This window comes from Ambystoma mexicanum, chromosome 10 (assembly GCF_040938575.1).
Source record: "Ambystoma mexicanum isolate Mex_15411 chromosome 10, UKY_AmexF1_1, whole genome shotgun sequence".
NCBI classification, from domain to species: domain Eukaryota; kingdom Metazoa; phylum Chordata; class Amphibia; order Caudata; family Ambystomatidae; genus Ambystoma; species Ambystoma mexicanum.
The window spans coordinates 1452110560-1452130429 of NC_090932.1; the positions used below are offsets into that span (position 1 = coordinate 1452110560).

General features: G+C 50.4%; 1 protein-coding gene across 3 annotated transcripts in view; it reads right to left on the bottom strand.

The window, feature by feature from the left end:
* ACAD10 (acyl-CoA dehydrogenase family member 10) overlaps positions 1-19870 on the bottom strand; it is a 2051508-nt gene that overhangs the window by 924477 nt on the left and 1107161 nt on the right. The gene's annotated exons all lie outside the window — the stretch shown is intronic.

The window sequence follows — 19870 nt, forward strand, 5'->3', positions numbered from 1 at the left end:
GATCACTCAGAGAGAAATGGTGAGAGGCTTAGAGAAGGGGAGGTCTGATGAGATCAGAACATCCAGGGTGTGCCCTGCAGACTGAGTTGGGCCAGAGGGAACGGGGGGGGGGGCGGGGAGAGAGAGAGAGAGAGAGAGAGAGAGAGAGAGAGAGAGAGAGAGAGAGTGAGAGAGTGAGAGAGAGAGAGAGAAAGAGAGAGAGAAAGAGAGAGAAAGAGAGAGAAAGAGAGAGAAAGAGAGAGAAAGAGAGAGAAAGAGAGAGAAAGGGAGAGAAAGAGAATATATATATATATATATATATATATATAACGTAAAAGTCCAGAAGAAGGGCAAGTAGCATCCAGGTGGCTGTTCAGGTCTTAGAGGAGGAGAAGTTGAGTGGTAGAGGCAAGGAGAGAGGAGGAGATGTCAGCCCACTCAGAGAGGAAGAGGGCGACCTGGCATGGCAGCCTGTAGATAGTAGCCACAGTGATAGAGAGGCCAGGAGAGATGGAGAGCCTGCAGGCCAGCCATTCAAAGGAGTAGTCCTGCATAGGAATGATAGAAGGAGGGATCCACTGCAGGAAGATCAAGGCTACACCCCCATCGGGATGGTTGGTTCTGGGTTTGGAGAGGATCTTGTAGCCATCAAGAAGGAGATTGTCAAAGCTCATGACAGAGCTGGCCACGAACCAAGTCTCGGTGAGAACGAGTACATCTAAATCAATTTCTTCCAGGAGACAAGAGATGTCAGAGGAGTGTTTTACAGAGAGAGTAGCAACGTGGAGCAGGTTTTCCCCTTTGAAGGACTTCCGTGGAGGGGTACAGGTCAGAGGTACGCCCTGCGGAAGTGTTGGAGGTGCCCAAGGATGGGCAGAGGAGGAAGGAGGAGAAGACAAGGTACCCAGGGAGGAGGAAGAGGGTGTCAGAAGGGCAGCGGAGGAAGGAGGCAACAGGGTGACCAGAGAAGCAGCAGAGGGTGCTCTAGAGGTGGCAGAGGATGGAGGCGGCAGAGTAGCCGGATAGGGGAAAGAAGGGCTAGCAGGAGCGGAAAGGAAGTTGATAAGGCGTGGGAAGCATCTATCAAAAAGGAGGAGGTTGGCCTGAGGGCCCTGGACCAAGACGGTGCCATTTAAGTATACATTAATGATGGTCTGAAATGGAGTGGAGTGAAAGGGAGCCATGAGGGCCTCCCACTGGGTGACATCATTAATGGGAGAAGAGGAAAAATGAGAGCGAACAGAGACCATATGGGCGGCGTGCATAGGCCTGGAGAGGGAATCACCAAGAGGATCTTGTTAAGGGTCTGTGTGGAGGAATCGCTGGTGTAGGTATCAGCGATAGGGAGGCCAGGGTTGGAGACCAGGATGTCCTTTTTGAGCTTCTTCTTGCCATACTTAGTGAGAGGGATAGGACAGTCAAGAGAAAAGCAGTTAGAGAGGATTGGTGATATAGGTGAGATATCCAAGCGACAGATTGAAAATTCACAACTATTGAATAACGAACTAAAGGACGGTTTTTGGCAAAGATGTGCCTCAGTAATCAGTGTGTATGAAATTCAAATACTGCCTCTTGAAAGCAAAGCACCAGTCATATGAAGCACAAAAGAAAACAAGTATGGAAGATTACGAGAGGGCATGAAAGCTGCATGAACTCTGTATGAAAATACATTGTGGCAAGGCCAAAACACTGGCAAAGGACAGAACACATTGTGGCTAAGCCAAGAGGCTGACAAGGAGAAGCCAAGTGAGTGTGAACCATCACACAGGTACAGATGAACCTGTGTGGGCTAAAGAGCCTAGGGTTCCTGGTTGAGCAATCTGTAATGGGTGGACTGTGTGGTCTGACAACTGCACCTAGACCAGCGGAACCCGAATTGTGAAAACCAAAGAGGCTACTGGAGAGAAACAGAAGAAAGCAATCTGATATAAAGTTGGTTTGGAGTTGTCTTTGAATATTGAAAGATTGAATACAAGTAAAGTACAATATGAATTTCTTGAACTTGGGGAAGGGAACCCCAAGGTTTTGTGGAACTGTCTGGAACTTCGGAAAGGGAATCCTGAGACGTTTGTGGAACTATCTTGAACTTGGGGAAGGGGAGCTGAAGAGTAAGCCAAGCTGAACTGGAAGAAGCTAAGAACTTTGCTTGGAACGCTATTGCTTTTATTGCTGACATCCCTGCACATTGTTTAGCTTTAGTTGTAAGGGCAAGTATACGTTTTGGTACAGACAGACTTTTCAATTGAACTTTCTGACTCAGACTTTCCTTAGTTTCTTTAGGTACGGAAATTCCACCTTAGCATAGGGCAAGTTAGGTCTTCAACCATCCTGACATTTAAGTTTTTAAAAAATGTCTGAATTTTGAATCTGTTGTCTGGGTCTTGCTTCAAGCTGCCTTCACAGGCCCCCCCTGCGCCTTACATGCCAAAGCTATCGCCCTCTTGGCTAACAGTAGCCCTAGCGTCAAGGCTTTAGCCACTACTTTCCTTCGCCTGCCCTTCCCCTGAGGTAGTAACCCTAGCAAGTAGCGTTTAATTGTGACTTGGACACCCCCTCCCCCCCAAGTAATTCAAACAGTTACGAGCAGATGGTGTCCCAAAATCCCACCACCTGCTCACATCCCCACCACATGTGCAAAAAGAAAAAGGTCCCAACCTCTTTTTTACATCTCTATCAAATTGGGTCCACTCCCACGGCCATCTTAGCCACCCTCATCGGTGTAATATATGCCCTCCACACTATTTTGTATTGTATCCAGTGAAATTTAGCATTCCTGGAGACCTGTTTCACGTGTTCAAGTACTCTTACCCATTCGGTATCTGAAAACTGCTCACCCATGTCCATTTCAGACTTAGATCGGAGTTCTGCTGCTGCAGTATCTCATTTCACCCGGTTACCTGCGCACAATTCCGAGACGCTCTCCCCACCTCTTCCACTAGTCGTATAACGGTTACATTCTTCCCAGGAGTATGTGGTTTCTCGGGAACACCCCTGCCTCCCCCCCAAGGCTTCTCTCACTCCAGCCATCAGTGTGGCAAACTCAAAGAAGTTCAGGCAAACCTAAGGATGAGCACTCCTAAATTTGGTTTACGTAATTGCCCTTTTCCCCATAGAGAGATCATCCATGACCCCTTGTCGTCAAATTTCTCTCCCAGCCATCTTGCGTCTCAATCTACTACAACTCAGGGGTACAGCGAACAGAAAAGGAAATCTCTGTCTCCTGCATACAGTAACCCTCCACCAAACCCAAATGACAGTGTGCACACGGGCAAGGAGCTTCCAGAGCTCCCTATCCCACCCCCCATGCAATTCCAGCAATCAGTACGGTTCCAACTCCTTCACTATCCAGATGGTGTTGCAGTCCATGTGTGGTTGGGGGCACCAGTCCACCATGTGCTGTAACGCTGATGGTGCAGTGCTATGCCCTAAAATCCGGCACCTCAATCTTAACTTTGTCTGACGGTAATGGTAGTGTAGCTAAAGCAATCCTAGGGTTCTCCCGCTTCCAAAGTAAACCTAGTAAGGGTATTATGCAGCGATCGAATACAGGCATTACCCAAACGTCGGCATCACTTGAAAAACAGAACAATCTGGGCAACATAATCATCTTCACCAATGCCATCTGCCCCTTCAAAGAAATGTGAAACTTAATCCAGAAACTCATGAGATTCTCGAATGCTGTAAGTAATTTACCTACATTCTGGCTGTACATCCACTCCCAATCCGCACATACCTTTATTCCCAGGTATTTAAAACCTGCGGTCGACACATCCATCCCAAAGTGAGCTAATCGCCTGCTTGTTTCAGCTGGAAACGGATAAACAGCCGACTTGCACTTATTAACATCCAGTCCGGATAGTTTACCAAACGCTTCTATTGTTGCCAAAGCCTGACAGAGGTTTACATGTGGGTTTCCATTTAAATAGTAACACGTCAGCATATATTTTATTTTTAGGGTATTTATAAGCAGCAGGCCCATGTGTTAATACTTGCATCTATACATCCTCCCTAATGCTGAATGACCAATGCAAGTATCAGTGGGGAGAGTGGGTACCCCTGTCGCGTACCGTTACCCACCCTCCAAGCAGCAGAAACCACTTTGTTCACCCAAACCCTGGATGTAGAACCTAAATATAGCAACTTCACCCATTCAATAAAACTGACACCTAGGCCCATTTTCTCCAAGATCAACCATTGAAATCCCCAGGAGACCGAATCAAAGGCCTTGTATGAGCCCAGACTAATTACCGGCAGCCTCTCCTCCATGGGTCTTTGCTTGTCCAGTAACAAAAGCAACCATCAAAGGTTATTCATTGTGGATCTCCCTGGGATAAATCCTGTCTGGTCAAGATGAACCAAGGATTGCATAAGCGGAGGCAAAACGAACAGCCAAGATCTTACACATAATTTTTACCTCCACATTTATCATGGACAAGAGACGGTATGAGGCCTGGTCCTTCACTTCCTTCGGCAAAGTTATTACCAGAGTTTCCAGCATGGATTCAAGCACCTCCCACCCCCAATGGATTTAGCCTCCAGCAAAACCTTGAGTAACTTAGGGTCACAATTTCACTATATTCCCTATATACCTCCATCGGTATCCCATCCGTTCCGGGCGTCTTACCCCCGGATAGGCAATTAATTGCCCTAGTTACCTCTTGCACGGCAATGTCCCCCTCCCACTGTTATCTCTTGTTGACTGTCCAGTGTTGGTAAATCAGCTTTGTTCCAACTACTGTGTTGCCCGGCCAACATCAAACCCCTCCTTCTCCTGATATAGAGGGGCACAACAATCCCAAAACGCAGCGCAAATTCCATTGGAATCTGTCTTTAATGTCCCATCTGGTGCCTGGATACCCTCACACCACTGGATCCCTCCTTCCTTCGTGACCAACTAGGCCCGCATTTTACCTGCTTTATCTCCGTTGGAGTGCTGTCGGGTCAAATACCTAGCATAATTATCAGTATCAAAACTGTCCCTTGCTGCACTAGGCTCCCACTTCGCAGCATTTACCTCAGCCTGCACCTCCCCTCAGCCAATTCCTGGTCCAGTCACGCAGCCTTCAGCTCAAGGTTCTTCACTTCCTGAACGAGGACCCATGAAGATCCCCACCCTCGTGGAAATGCACAACCCACTCAGAAAAATCTTCAACGCTTCCCACTCCGTAGATGTACATGCCGCCGTGCCCCAATTTTCCTCAAGGAACTGAACAATACTATCACTCAGTGACGCCCCAAACCCACAATCTTAGAACATCCGGGTATCAAACAATGAGTGGGCAAACATCCTTCCGACTCAATTCTATCACAATGGGTGAGCGATCTGATAATGGCCTATCCAAATACCCCACCCCGGTCACGTAGTCAAGCTTCTCCTCCCTCATAAATGCATAGTCTATCCGTGAATAGGATTCATGGACCGAGGAGAAGTACGAGTAGCTGCACTCCTTCCTGTGAACCACCCTCGAGGCATCCTTAAGGCTAAGGCCCCCTACCACCCTTGTCAGGGTCTTCGTCGCCATACCCACCTGCCGGACCGTGGCGCTAGCCACATCCAATGTGCCACCCAGCACACAATTAAAATCCCCAAACCAAAGGGTCCACGCATTCTGATAGTGCACCATTATATCCTGCATTTCATCAAAGAACTCTGCTTGAGTCACATTGGGGGCTGTGAGGGGTCCGAAATGAGAGATAGACACAAAGTGGTAGTGTTTTCAACATCAGACATCTTTATTAAAAGAAAAGTGCTGGATAAAGGCCTCTCTGTCACTATCCTAAAGAAAGTTTCCCTGCCTAGGAAACTAAAACTAAAGATCAGTCTGTGTCTTATCGTCAAAATTATATAAACTGTCCTTGTGCCCAAAACATATCTGGCCCTCAAACTAAAAATGAGCCACCAAGAAGTGTAAGGAAGGGTGGGGGCGTATCCAGCAGCCATGCTGTAAAGATGCAAGCCCCTGCCGGTTTCGTTAAATTCAGATAAGCCCTGCCGTGAAATATAATTATAAAGAGCAGAAATCGCTACTTTGCCTTCCCCGGAAGCCGGGGTGTGGAGCGAGCAGAAGAAAAACAGTGGGGTGCTCGGAACACAGAGTATGAGAGGCTGGCAGAGTATGAAACCTATGATGGGAAAATGGTGGTCGCCGTGAGGAGGAGCGAGGCGGAGCGAGTGCTGAGGGCGCAGTGAGGACAACTGACAGCCCATAAAGGTGGAAAGCAAGGTGGCAGTCAATGACTGCGAAGACGGGGAGAGCTGTGCAGAGGAGAATTTGGATCCAGGTGTGGACACAAGACACCAGTGTGCGGCAACTGTAGCAAAGCAATGGCGGATTGGCTCAGCAGGAGGCAGCCGACATGTAAGACTGGGAAGACAGAGGCGAACAGACCTCAGCGGCGGCTGAGGCCACAGAGGAAGGAAAAGGAGAGCGAGACCCCGACACTGGAGGCGGCCTGGAGGAAGAATCCCAAACAGCCTGGGCGGCGGTGGTTAGAGCAGGTGCCGCAGAGGATCACAACGCGGCAGAGAGAAGCGAAATTAGCCCTGGTCAGTGGCGGTGCATGAGGTAGCCGGGCTGGCAGTGCCGAACGTAGGAAGCTCACAGGGGACTGGAGAACACATCTGAGGAGTGCATTTTGGACCCCATGGAAGGCACATGAAGTAAAACTGGATAAGGACACTGAGCCACTGAAAGAGTGCAAACAACCACCAGTAAACTCCGATTTGGAAACTGCCAAGAAACAATTAACGGTTGCACAAGGTCAGCAAAGCATAGATTGGCGGCACGGCCACCTTGTGGATTACTGGTATTAGATCAGTTCACAGGACACTCTCAATAAGGGCGCTCAGCCTCTGCCCGCATAGCCCAAGGAAGAGTTGGACACTACAACAGCAGGAAGGGGCAGGGGAGAGAAGCAGCACATTGGAGTGGCAGAAGGTCTATAGCAGCGAAGGCCTGCCCCATTGAGAGCCTGGTGCGACTGAAGCTGGTGAGGGACAGAGGCGGCGTCACAGGAGACAGTGCAGGTAAGAGCAAGGAGCCTAGACTTGGTGCACCAGGGGGAGCAGGTGACTAGGTGGAAGAACAGTTGGAAAGCCCCCAGCTACAGTAACAGACAGCTAGGAGGACCCGCCACATAGTGGAGGAGGTGCACTGAGGATGGGCTGTGCAAGGTAGGGAGGGAGTAAGCACAACAGAGTGGAACAGGGTGCAGAGAGACCACACATGGCACATAGGCTCCCCACAAGGAGGAGAATCAAGACTCGGAGGCGACACAAGGAGGGGGAGACAGAGCAGGGTGGCTCACAACCACGCGCACAAGCCGGAACCAGGAGGCGGGAACAACACTGGGTGAAGGTGTACCCAGAACTCATGCCTGACAGACTACACAAAGGGGAAACCAGACAGACCAAGATGGACACCATTGCAAGCAAAGGAGAAGGAAGAAGTGGGGCGCCTCAGGTGAAGAAAGGTGAATCACCAGAGACCGAGGAGGAGGAGAATCAGATCCTGAAGGCCATAGCAGTGCTGCAAACTACTCTAGAGAGGAAAATAGATGAGGTGATAATATATGTAGGGCTGCTGCAGCATGATGTTAGAATGCTCACGGAAAAGGTGCCAACAGTGGAATCCCAGGCAGAGGAAAACAAGCAACACATAACTTAGACCATGAAAGAGGTGAAGGGACTAGGTCGTATTACCACGGCTGATGCACTTCTTTGGAAATATACCATGCATGATACCTAAACACTTTTTTGCCAAACTCCAGAGCATGTGTAGAGGCTTCATCTGGCACAACACTAGAAATAGGATAGCCCTGTGCAAACTACAAAACACATTTGACAAAGGAGGCATAAAACTTCCCAATTTTGAGATCTATTAATGGGCCAGTCAGCTACAATATGTGGCTAAATGGCTATCGGAAGACTCAACAGCGGAGTCAAGGCTGCTGAGATCAGAGTGTTCCCCATTCTTCCGAGAATGTTGGAATTGGGATGGCAAATGTGGCGGAAAGCCCGTCAGGCCATGGAAAACCTGACCCCATGCTCTCCGCAGATACCACTAGTAGCACTAACCAGAGGGGACGCGCAAATTGAGGAAAACAATACGCACGTACTGGGAATCGGTGGGCATTGCAACAATGGAAGACATAGGGCAAGATGGGAAGATACGGGAGTTCAGCGCACTGGTCGAGGAAACGGGCCTACATCAAGGGCAATATATCACATATACCAGACTAGTGCGGCGAGTGAAAGAAACGTGGTCCGAAATAGTGCTGGAGGATCATCCAGATACATCCATTGACACAATCTATGACATTACAGGGGGAGGGCATGAGGTTTCCCGAATATATGAACTACTGATGAGCAGGGTGGGGAAAGAGGTAACCCAGCTAAGACAGGAATGGGAGGAGGAAGTGGGGGAGTGTATGTCTGATGGGTTGTGGGAGAAAGCCCAACGGTATCATAAGAAGGTGTCTAGAAATGCAAGGCTGCAACAAATCCAGCTGTATGTGACTCATAGGGCGTACATGACCCCTCAGAGGATTGCCCGATTTAAAAACGCAAAAACGCAATTATGTCCCAAATGTGGAGAACTGAATGTGCAAATGACCCATATGTTCTGGGCATGCCCAGAAATTGGTACATTTTGGGAAGAAGCAGCCCACCGCCTGACAGAAAAGGGGATCATGCTAGAGGTGGAATCGGTGTGGGCATGTACGTTGGGAGGGTTCCCCAGACCACGCAAGTTAAGGCATGTGACCAAACTTAAAGACTTAGCTTACATACTAGCCAAGCGCAGGATTGCCATGGGCTGGAAGCATGTAACAGGCCAAAGGTAGAGGTGTGGTGGAATGACCTCAAAAGATGGTCTGAAACCGAAACAGTAGTATGGACCGAAGCAGCCAGTAGAGGGGGGGGGGGGGAGAAGTAGATACACTGACTGTTTAGAGGCATTTAGTGGCTACTTTAGTTGGGTCCACCCAGATATGGTCAAGCGAAGATGATACCTCCCAGAAGACAGAAGAGGGATCTTCCCAAGAGGAGATAATAGCGGAAGGTGAAATGGAGTAAGCTCAAGTTAAGGCGGGAGGATAGAGGGTAGGTAGCGGTTATTACTTGACAAGATACGTGATTAATAATGCACAAAATGTCCCGCTAAGTTTTGGTTTTTGTATGTTGTTTGGTTGTTACAAAATAAAAATATATTTTAAAAAAAAAGGTGAAGGAACTAAAGTAGCAGATGGCAGCGCTGGAGAGTAGAGCGGAAGATGCGAGGGGAGGGCACGCCAAAACAATATAAGGATTTTGGGTCTGCCGGAAGGGAAAGAGAGCAGAGACCCCACGACATTCATGGAAAATATGCTGCAGGAGGTTGGACTAGGCAACCTATCCAAAGGATTCACTGTAGAAAGCGCTAAGGAACAAGTTACTTACCTGTAACTGTTGTTCTCCAGCGTGGGTCTGGCATGGATTCACATGCTCATGAATATTCCCTGTTGTCAGGCTGGGAATCCTCGGTAAAGAAAAAATCAACATCAGTTTCGTTTCTGATCTGTCTTTCTTAGTAGTAACCAATTACTGGTCTCTGGGTCATACTGCCCCCAGCCAATGACTGCCCTTTCCCTAAGCCCCGCCGCCTCTGGCAGCCATACTCAGATCTGGTAGCACATAAAGCGGAAGTATGACCAAGTGAAGAGCCGCAGAGGTGTAGGAGGGAGGGTTTGCATCGGAATCCATGCCAGACACACGCTGGAGAACAACAGTTACAGGTAAGTAACTTGTTCCTTCTCCAGCATGGGATCTGGCATGGATTCACATGCTCATGAATATAAGAATAAATATCAGTATACACATGCACAACCACGGGAGGTGGCAAGGCTCAACATTAAGCATTACATAAACTCAACATTAAGCAACTCTTACCACCTCACCAGGCCCACCTTCAGGCGAACAGGTTGCGCAGCACTGCTTGGCCGACCCTGGACTCCTCCCTGGAATCCCGGTTGACGCAGTAGAATTTCGGTAAGGTGTGCGTCGACCTCCACGTAGCAGCCCTGCAGATGTCCAGCAGGGGCACACCAGACAAGAACGCTGTGGTAGCAGCGATCGCTCTGGTCGAATGGGCTCGGACGGCCAGGCAACGGTCGGTTTGCCAACCGATGACAGTGCATGATGCAGCCGGAGAGCCATCTGGAAATGGAAGCCTTCGAGAGGGCCTTCCCTAGATTCACATGTCCAAAGTTCACAAAAAGCTGTGATGTCTTCCGAAAACTCTTCGTAAAGTCCACGTAGAACTTCAGCGCTCTAGCTACATCCAGGGAGTGCAAAGTCCTCTCGGCCGGCGACAAAGGCGACGGGAAGAAAACTGGCAACACCAAGGGCGCGTTGAGGTGGAAGTCCAACGGCACCTTGGGCATGAAGGAGGGATGCGTCCTCAACACCACCCTCGTCTCGTGGAAAGTCAAGTATGGAGGCTTGCAGGATAGGGCCTGAATCTCTCCCACTCGTCGTGCGGAGCTGATGGCCACAAGGAACGCTATTTTCCACGACAGAAATTTCAATGGTGCCGGATGCAGAGGCTCGAATGGCGGCCCCATGAGCCTGGTCAGCACCACGTTGAGCTCCCACGCCGGGGCCGGCGGGAACGATCGGAACAGTCCCTTCATATATTCCTTCACCAGGCAATGAGACCACACGGATGACCGTCCGGTAGTTCTGGTGTAACGTGAAATCGCTGCAAGATGGATTTTGATGGAAGCGTGAGCTAGCCCCGCCTTGGCCAGCAACAACAGGTACGGCAGCACTTGAGGGGCCGTAATTCACAGAGGGTTAATCTTCTGTGTACAGCACCAGACAGAGAAACTCTTCCACTTATGTCCTTAGCACTTTAGAGTTGAGGACGCCCTGGCCTCTCCTTGCAGTCCGCCGGGATATCGTATCCTCCAAACTCTAGTGCTGCAGGAGCCAGGCCTGCAAGTTCAGAGACTCCGAGTCGTGATGGAGGATGTCGCCTCCTTCTCTGGAGAGAAGATCTGCGTCCATCGACAGTCTGACTGGGGGGGACGCTGACAAATACAGAAGGTCCGGGAACCAGATCTGTCTCGGCCACGCCGGTGCAACGAGGACCATCCCGCACCAGGACCTCTTGAGTTGGTTGATGAGTCGGGGCAGCAACAGCAATGGAGGGAATGCATATAGGAACAGGCCGTCCCAGGGGAATGAGAAAGCATTGCCCATGCTCCTCATCTGGGGAAACCTGCTGGCGAACCTCTGGCACTTGGAGTTCGTCGCCGTCAAAAACAGGTTGATCTGGGGTTTGCCACCTCATTGGAAAAATCGATCCACCTGATCCTGATGCAGTTCCCACTCGTGGCACGAGCACAGCTCCCTGCTGAGTGAGTCGGCGATGACGTTCTTTGTTCCTGCTAGATGGAAGGGCACCAGAAACATTCCCTGGGCCGACGGCCCAGTGCCACAGATCCTGGGCCTCCTTGGACAGGGCTGGGGATCTGGTGCCTCCCTGCTTCCGGATGTAGAACACTGCGGTGGTGTTGTCGGTGAAGATCCTCACCACCTTCCCCTTGAGGGACGGGAGCAATGACCTGAGGGCCCAGAACACTGCTCGGAGTTCCAGGATGTTGATGTGGAGTAACCTCTCCTCCGGGAGCCAAAGGCCTCTCGCGTGCAGATCTCCGGTGTGCGCTCCCCATCCCTCTAGGGAGGCGTCCGTCGTCACCGTCTCTGATGTACCGGGGTCTGAAAGTCCTTGTCCATGGCGAGATGCGCGCGGGTGCCCCACCATCGGATCGCTTGTCGGAAAACCTTGTTGAGCGGGATCCTGTCTTCGAAGCTGCCCGTCGCTTGTATCCAACGGGCGTCGAGGAACTCTTGTAGAGGGCGCATCCGTAGCCTGCACAGGCGCACCAGGTAGATGCATGAAGACATCATTCCAAGCAGGGACTTGATGGATCTCACCCTGGCCACGCCTATGGCCAGCAGGCGCTGCACCTTGCCCGAGATGGACTTCGTCCTCTCCTCCGACAGCGAGGCCAATCGTGCCACTGTATCGAGCTTGGCTCCCAGAAACAGTGCGACCTGCGAAGGGGACCAGGTGGGATTTCGAGTAGTTGATGGAGAAGCCCAGATCTGTGAGAAGGTGGACGGTCTCCGCTGTGTGTTCCACGGCGAGTTTCAGTGTCCTTTTAGAATGGGGATGTGGAAGTAAGCATCCTCCAAGTCCAGTGACGATAGGAAGTCGCCCTCCTCCAGCTGTCCCAGCACGTGCTGGAGGGTGACCATCCTGAACTTTTGTGCCTTGATGTATTTGTTCAGCCACCGCAGGTCCAGGATGGGGCGCCGACCACCTGTCTTCTTTCTGACGAGGAAGTACCTTGAGTATACTCCTGAGTCCCGGAGCCTCTTCTGGACGAGCTCGATGGCACCCTTCTTGAGCATCACCCTTACCTCTAACGGCAGATGAGGGACGTGATTTTCCTTCCTGGCCACGGGAGGAATGCGGGGGCACTTTCTTTGAAATTCTAGAGTGTGCCCGTGGGCCAGGGCATCCAGCACACAACGGTTAGTGGAGATGGACTCCCACATGCTGACGAACTTCGCCAGCCGGCCTCCCACGGGGTGCTCCGGTGGGGGCCCGAGGCTACGGCCGGTTCAGTCCTGCTTGGAGGCGGCCTTGCCGCCTTGGCCTCCTTGGTCGACGAGGTCCTCCTAACTTGCTGCGTCCTTTGTAGGCCTCCTGTGACGAGGAGCGGGCTGCCTGGTGGTACGTCGAGGAGACGCCGCCGGATCCCCTGGAGGCACCCTGACAGCCTCCGGCGTTCGAAAAGGGTGGCCGTCGTTGCTGTAACACTCCCAAGGACTGAGCTGTCTCCGTGTCGGTCTTGATGGCCTAAAGTTACTCATCCACTGTTTTTCCAAACAGGTTGTTCCCATCGAAGGGCATGTCCGAAACTCTGGTTTGTACGTCCTGGCGGAAATCAGTTGCCTTGAGCCATCCCCACCGTCGAAGGCAAACACTGTTTCCCAACTGGCGGAATCCGGTGTCAGCGATATCTATGGCCACCGTTATGGCGTGGTCCGACACCACCTCACCTTCCTCTAGGATCTCCAGGGCCTCCGACCTCTTGTCGTCCGGTAGGAAGTCCAGTAGGGGAGCGATCTTGTACCACAGCTCCCTGTCATAGCGGGCCACAATCACTAGGGCGTTGGCCGCCTTAATTGTCATCGCCGCAGACGAGATGACTCGTCATCCCATGACATCCAGCTTCTTTCCCTCGCTGTCAGGTGGGGAGGTCGAAATTGAGGATGATGCCCCCGCCGCATTCTTCTTGGCCGCAGCCGAGATGACCGAATCCGGGGTCGGATGTGCCCTAAGGCACAAAGGGGCGGAATCGGGGACCCGGTACTACTTCTCGTACTGATCCCTCTTGGCAGGCATAGTGGACATGTTCTTCAGGAGAGCCAGTCCCTCCTCCCAGATATCGTCAATCAATAGTACCGCGAGGACCGTCTTCCTCTTGGCCTCGCGTCGTTGATAGAGGAAACCTTCCTTCTTCTGTTTCTCAGGGCAGAGCTGAAAAAGCTCAGATGCCCTGGCAATCGTGGAAGGAGCCAAATTCGTCGGGCAGGGAGGCCTGAGGAAGTGGTGATGGAAGGCCCATCCCGTCGTCATCCGTCCCCAACGTGACCGTATCCGTTACTGTGTCATTCCTAGGATCAGGGGAAGGAGATGAAGGCTGAGCGGGCCGCGAGGGCTGGAAAGGTGGGGGGTGGGGGGGTAGTGAACTCTACTCTGCTTGTTTGGAGGGCTTTCCGACGGGCTCGGTTGGGGTGAGGGGCAATCTTGTCCTTATTGTTAGGGAGAATTCTCCTTCTAGCGCTAATTTCCCTCACCTAGTGAGTCCCCCAGCAGCTTTGCTGGATTTCTGGAGTTTATTTTTCCACCTGGTAAGAGTGTACATCTTATTCCACTCTTACATGTGTTTTGGCCTATGTGTTTTACTCATTGTGTGATCTTGGGCACTGGAGCACACCACTCCAGGTGCCCCTGTTCTTGTGGGGGTTACACAGCACCTTTAGTGTAGTAACCCAGGGTTGTCGTTTAGACTTCCCTCTGACTCCATTTCGCTGGGGCTGACTACTGTCCCCCAGAGAAAGGTAAAGATGCCATTTACTTTACATAGTCATTTTTACCACAGACCCAGTACACCCCATCTTACATGGAGTACTGGAAAGGGCTAATCGGTACCCCTTTTCTTTCTGTACCTCCCTGAGCATTGTTTTGCTCTTTTAACATTTAGACTTGGCTGGTGGCAGTGGTATCTACCCTAACTTTTCTACCGCGATTATATTAGATAAATGTGGTACTGTTCTTGGCTATTATATTAGCCTCGAACATAAACCCGCTTGACCAAATCGTCTTTCTTTTGGATCCGTTTGGGTTTATTCGCCATTTCTTTTTGTTAAAGTCCTTCTTGTGTTTTACTTTGCGCGGCAAACTAGGTTCGCCTTCTTTGTTCACCGTCTTTTTGGCGGGCTTCTGCAGAGAAGCCCTCCTCAATGCGCCTGGGTGTCTAGGTGGGCTGAATGTGAGGGAGGGGTGTAGTCACCCCCTGCACAGGGTATCCTAGGAAACCCAAGTCGCACTTTGCCATGATTGGCTGAGGTGGTTGTCCCGGCTGGACAACCCCCCTGCTGCGTGATTGACAGCCAGGCTGCGTGAATGGGGGTTTTGCGTATAAAAGGCAGGTATCTTGGGCTAGAAGTCAGAGAGTCGCCACTGGAACTACAAGGAACCAAAGAGAAGCGGAGAGAACTACGGCTGCTGCAACTACCCCGTCCCGGTGAAACCCTGCTGCAGTCCTGAGCTATCTGCCCTTCAACGACTCAGAAGATCCAGTCTGGAGTCTTCTTCCCTTGAGCTTGGTGGAGATAACCAGCTCATCTTCTACAGCCAGAGGATCCTCTTCCGTGGTCGAAATCGCTGCACACTGCTGTAGTGGTACGGATAGCCACCTGAAGAGCCTCTCCTGTTTTTAAGGAGCGCACCTTTTATTCCTTGTCACTGCTGCCGGCTTCATCCCTGTGTGGTGCAGACCCCCTTCAGATGTCCTGCTTCACAACGAAGCTCCAGGAATCATGGGTCTGCGGGAAACCAACAGGAACAACTGCCAGGGCACTAGCTGCACCACTGGAACAAGGTACAGTGTTCTGTTGAGGAAACTGGGTGAATCCCTTTTTCTTCATTTCCAAGGCTTGCCCTCGTCTTCCCTCCTCCTTATAACTTTTGCTTCCGAACATTGACAATATCGAAGTACTTTTGGCGATGTTGAATCGTGAACTGTCTGACCGTGTGATCTTCGGCAACTGGCCCCGGGGTCTTCCGACCCTGGCTCCGGCCCCTTGATTTTTGACCTCCTGCCTCTGAGTGTTTCTTGATTCTGCCTGCCTAACCAAAATATTGCCTGTGATTTTTGTCTCCAACTCCCTCTGGGTATCTCAGGTGCTAAGTGTGTTTTTGCCCCGGTAGCATTTCATGTCACGGATACGCATTTGTTTAGTAGACCGAATTGTCAAAAAGTGATTGCAATCGTATTCGCGGTAACGTGTTTTGTTCATAGCACCGGTTCATTCAAACACAGAGTACTTAACTTGAGACTTACTGTACAAAGTGAATTGGTTAGTTGTAGTATATTTAACATGTGGTTTTTATTGACGTTTAATAGAAGTGTTGTGTTTATAACGAATGGTTTAAAAATAAATGTACTTATATTTTTCTACCTGAAACCTTGAGTCAGTGTTTGCTTGAGTCACAGTAATTGTGGTCCCTTTGTGTAATCTCTGCTACTGCTCATATACTCTTGAGATAAGCCTGGCTGCTCCGCTACTGCTACCACTCTGACAAAGTAGTACAGGCTTGTACCAAAGGTAAAATTTGTATTGCCACCTGTAGTCTTAATTGTGTGTAGTGGTCCCTAAGGGCACTGCACAGGATTCTGTCTAACAAAGGGAAAGGGGATGCATATTGCCCTCTTGCAGGAGACAAACCTCACGACGACCAAACAAACTATGATTGGCAAGAAGTGGGGGGGGGGCAGTTGTATGGCATGACTTACGCACAGAGCGCGCTAATATTGGTGGATCCCACTGTGCCCTTGAAAATGACAGACTACAATTGTGACAATTAGTGCAGGATGGTGGTTTTGCATGGGATCCAGGAACAAAGAAGTCTGCATCATAAATACGTCTGATCCCTATCACGAGGAAACAGCGTTTTTCAGGACACTGACCCTAGACTGGCTCAGTACTGGGGTCGCCATGTTTGGGACTTCTATTGTACGCTTGATCCCAATTTAGATAGGTTTGACAACAAGCACAGGAAACCGGCACCGCCAGCTAAGGCATTGAGGGAGCAAGGACTTCAAGATATATGGAGGGAGCGACATGGGCGAAGGAGGGGCTATTCCTATTATTCCAGACCGGATGAGGTACACAAACGCATAGATTATATGCTTTCTAGGAGAAACATTGGGAGAATTTGTGGCAACAGAATATAAAGCGTGGGTCCTATCGGATCATGCACCGTTGGTAGTGACATGGCAGAGAGTTGCAGTTAAACCCCCCATTCCGACGTGGCGACTGCGGACGGAGGCGATACTGGATGAGGAGTACAGAGCACACATGGGAAAGATGATCAGGGAATTCTTTGAACGAAATCAGGGAAGCGCGGACATCGCAGGGACCCTGTGGGAGGCTTTCAAGGTGTTAATGAGGGGGGGAAGCGATTGTCAAAACGGGGGGCATATGGAAGGAACTACAGACCAGTATTGCTGCCTTTCAGGTGCAAATGGAGGCCCTAGTGGAAGGGAGGAAGCATCAGAAGGGGAGCGAAGGGGAGGCCATCAGGCTCTGACAGACTTGTATAGCGCACTGTGAGTGGCTTGGTAAGCAGGACTATGCTAGATATCTGGAGAGGCTGCATGAGAGCAGGGATAAACCGGTGAGAGTGCTAGCTTGGCTGTGTCGTGCAGAAGAAAAGAGGCAAATGATTAGCGCCATCAGAGATGAGTGTGGAGAGGAGAGGCGGGCACAGAACGAAATCAATGCGACCTTTGGCAGAAACTATGGGCAGCTGTACAGTGAGGGAGAGGGGGGGCATTACACGGACATAGAAGAGACACTGATAGACAGTGTTGCTGTGTATGGGGCAGGACCAAGCAGAGTCCTGTGAGAAACCCAAAGGTGTCTTACTTACTGGTCTTCGGGGATCTGTCATCCAGGTGGCCAGGACATGGCCATCGCTATTGGATCCAGTTCCTGGGGATGGACCAGTGGGGGAGGATCACCTGGATGAGGGGTCTTCCTTGTAACACCTTTTCCCCATCCTACCCTGTAGGATACTTAGAAGCTCGACACCCCGCCCCCTTTGCGACACAAACACTTTCCTACGCCGTAAAAGACAATGGACTAGTACCTGAGCCGTTTACCTGACATGTTCCAACACACGGGTCAGGCAGAGTAAGGTAATTGAGAATAACCACGCACACCTGACAGCCCTTTACCTTCCCCACAGGGATAAAAGGCAGAGCATGAGAGCACACTATGAGCAAGGCCGAGCACATGAGGAAACAGCTACACCGAACCGGCAGTTCAAACGGAGGAAGAAGACGGCGAGACCAGGAGGGAAGACCGGGGAATTGCCCTTGCCCATTTCAACTCAGACATGCAAAGCCTCTGGAAAGGGAATTACAAGACCAGGAAACATAGCTGACATAGCTGAGCAACAGATGTCAACGGTGCACAGTGGTCTTCTGCATTGATAACACAGGCAGGGAGGCATGCAGGCTACGGTGGTACCGTCCTCGACTCCAGCAGCAAGCCAAGTCAAGCAGACCCAAGACAGTCAGCGAGTCGGAGGAAGCTGATAGGAAACTGAACTGTGTTTGAGCCCACAGTTGCAAGTGGCAACATTAGATGAGCGCAAGAACTTGAGAACAAAGAACTTGTGTGTTTGAACTTTTGAGAAAGCCCAGAGAAGGGCCGGCTGCAGAGTAGTCAGGCGAAGTAGGAGTGCTCAGTCGAAGCACTTACGCTGGCCCTCGTGTATTGAAACTGTAAGTACCAGAAGGCCCTAGGAAAGGGCGGTGTGAGGTGTTTGAGTGGTCCTACAAGGGTCACTCCAAATCCCTTGTACACTCGAAAGTCTCTGACCCAGTGCCAAGAGAAAGCTAGGGGAATGGAAAGCCCGCTTTCTGAAGGAAACCTATTGTTAAATAAGGCAAGTGTGAACCTGACAGAGGGATGCCGAAAGGAAGCTAGGAAAGGGGAACCCGGCTTTCAGATGAGATAAGCAAATCATGAACTGTGTTAAAGATGGCTATATGAACCCGACGGAGGGATGCCAAGGGGAAAGATGATGAGAAAGAATCCCGCATTTTGTTAAAGCAGAGTGAACTGTGTATTTGGCAAACGTGACTACGGCTAAGGGATGTCTGTGAGTTGGGGTGAAGAGTAATACACCTGTGAACATTGTGCAACAAGTGAACCCGGCTGAGGGTTGTCTGCAGTAGGAAGTTGTTTAAAAAGACATTAAGACTCTTGAATATTGCAAGCTGCATTTCAAAGGCAGTAGTGAACCCGACAGAGGGAGGCCCAAGTTGCAAGGAGGATCTGAACCCAGCAGAGGGAGATCCAAGGGGGGGGGAAGAACAATCGCCCAAGGTGCAAGATTACTGAAGGAACTTTTGTTCATTTGTTGTTTTGACCCATCAGGACTTCTAAGACAAGAGACTTTGTAGAAAAGAGACTTGGCCCCTGAAGATTCTGGTATCGTTGAACTGGAATTGTGAACCTTGTGCTGTTCCACCTTGTCACGTGCTAAAAACGTGGCTAAGGGAAACCCAGCCATACCATCCTGACTTATCATTTTGTGAACACTTCTTTCTATTCTGGTGAACATTATCCCACACTCTTTTTGTAACTTAGTGGTAAGGATTGGCAATAGTTTTTTTTAGTATAGGCCCTTTTTATTTGACAAGACGCCACTAGGGCTGCCTCATTATTATTTGATGGTCGTAGCTTGCTCCTATCTTAGATTTAGGTTTAGATTAGGTGTTTATCTCACCCAGTCTAAAGATCAATAAACACCCTTGAACTGTGATCACTTGTGTCCGTCTTTACTGTTGCCACCACGAGTTCCTTACAGATCCTAAACACACCACTTACGGAGGAAGAACTGAGAGAAACTATAACATTGCTGCCTACTGGCAAAAATCCAGGAGCCAACGGCCTGCCGGCAGAATTTTACACAGAGTATGCTAGTGAGAGGACGCGTTTGAAACAGGGGAGCTACTAGTCTCTCCGGGAGTGAACTATTGTGCCAATCCTAAAACCTGGTAAGCCGCAGTTGGATTGCAGCTCTTAAAGAGCGCTTTGCATGATCAATCAGGACTGCAAGGTCCTGGTGGCGCTCCTAGTGAATACACTGCAGGGGGTGATAACGATACTGGTATAAACTGACCAGACAGGGTATGTCCCAGGAAGAAGTGCATCATGCAACCTGTGCAGACTACATCACATAAAAGATAAAACGAGGGGGGCGGAGGATGAGTACAATGTGGCCTCCCTTCACGCAATTAAAGAGTTTGACTCGGTGTAATGGGAATGGCTACATGCAGTATTGAGGAGGTTGGGGCTGGGCCCGGGGATTAGGTGGGAGGTGCAATTGCTATATAGGAGACCGCTGGCCAGGGTAAAATGGGAAGGTGCAACCCCTACCTAACTTGCCCTTCAACCGAGCTAAACTAAACCCTTGTGTATTACTACCCCTAGAAAATGCTGGTGGTCTGCTTATCTAGGGTGAGGGGATAG